Source organism: Phalaenopsis equestris, unplaced genomic scaffold, assembly GCF_001263595.1.
Source record: "Phalaenopsis equestris unplaced genomic scaffold, ASM126359v1 Scaffold230581, whole genome shotgun sequence".
NCBI classification, from domain to species: domain Eukaryota; kingdom Viridiplantae; phylum Streptophyta; class Magnoliopsida; order Asparagales; family Orchidaceae; genus Phalaenopsis; species Phalaenopsis equestris.
In genome coordinates this window covers 677-2,398 of record NW_018248551.1, presented here as the reverse complement: position 1 = coordinate 2,398, position 1,722 = coordinate 677, and positions in this window count along the sequence as shown.

Below are 1,722 nucleotides of genomic sequence, written 5' to 3'. Positions count from 1 at the left end.
CAAATTAAAATACAATGCTACTTTCCCTTTGGATGCTAAATTCTAACATATATATATATATATATATAAACCGAAAAAGTGACTGACCATTATTCATTTTGCGAAATGTAGAGATTACTTGCGGAAAAAATCCACATTATATGGCAAGTTGCGTGAGAAAAGAATAAAAAGTTAACCCAAAAAATGTCATCCACTTATTTCACGAAACGAATAGCACACGAATCCAAAATATTAAAATTACCTAAAAAAGATGTTGTTATTGTCCAACACATTGAACACAAAAAAACTAACAAATTACCTAAAAAAGTGTGCATTCATCAACTATTTTATACGATACCAAAACATTCAAAGTGCCAAAAATACGAAAAAAAGACTACTAGACAAAAACAACAAACTACGAATGCCACTTCATGAAAAATCATTCAACCATTTCACAATCGAGCTGAGATATTTAAATTGTCAATATTCTGGATATTTTCACTTAAATTTTTATTGATACATTTTTTCTCACTTGTTATTTTCTGCTGATATGCTTTCCATGACTTTGTTTGTATCAAAAAATTAACATTTTGACCTTATTTCAACTCAGATGGAGTGATGTCATTATCATCATTTATAAACCACATATGATTTGATGAAAAATTTTCACATAATAGAGATCCTCATCATTCTTTAAGTTTCTACCATTAAATCTCTTAAGATGTATACTAAAGAATTTGTCATTAAGGTCATGAAATGGTTTTTTGTTTTTTGGTGAACTTAATTATATGAGCTCTACTTGTACTTAAATCTAGATGACAAACATGTAAGACTTAATACTTCAGCAATAAAATGTTGTAGCTCTAGAGTAACATCACAAATATGGATCCAACATTCAACTATGTTTTAAAGAAAATAATTTAAATAGAACTTTGATGGTTAGAATTTAAATGCTCATTCTCATTTCAATGAACAAAACAAACATCAATAATTACCTTGAGAATATTTGCAATGATATCTTTAGCTTGCTTAGCTCAAAAAAAACTGTCTTCATTCCTAAAACCAACTAATTGCATATTAGCATTTGCCCTGTCATTTGGGATAGCAGTCAATCTATCCATATAATGGTATAGCCCCAACTTAATCTCAGCATTGATAGATTTACCCTCAACATGTTAAAATAGAGGGTTGAGGAAATATCTGATAGCTGCAATTGGGAGGTTTAATAACCAAAACAAAAGAAAAAAAATAAAATGAATAAAAAAAAATTGAATTGGAGGCATTGGTTTGTTCATCACGACAACCCAGTTCGTTTTTAAGAGACGAATTGATTTCTTCGTTCGTAATAGACCGAGAGAGTGAGAGAAAGGAGATTGAAAGGACGTAAGAAACTTAAGGGAAGGAGAAGGAAGAAAAGGAGCAAGAGAGAAGCGAGGCGAGGATGACACTAATTCCAATTGTGAGCACATCCTTAAATGCAGGCCCGAACGACACTTTCAAAAACAACGATTGAAGCGTCGTGGTCGAGGAAATCTATCCCACACACACACACACACACACACAAAAAATTAGAATACAAGCAATCAAAGCTTCACATTTGAATAGAGTAAAGGGTGACGAGAGCAAAGAAAAGTTAAGGTTCTAGCTTATTACTTATCAATTTAATATATGCTTAACTATTGATATATTAGTACTTTTAATTAAATCCGAAGTATGATAATATAATCAAGAGAGGTGATGAAA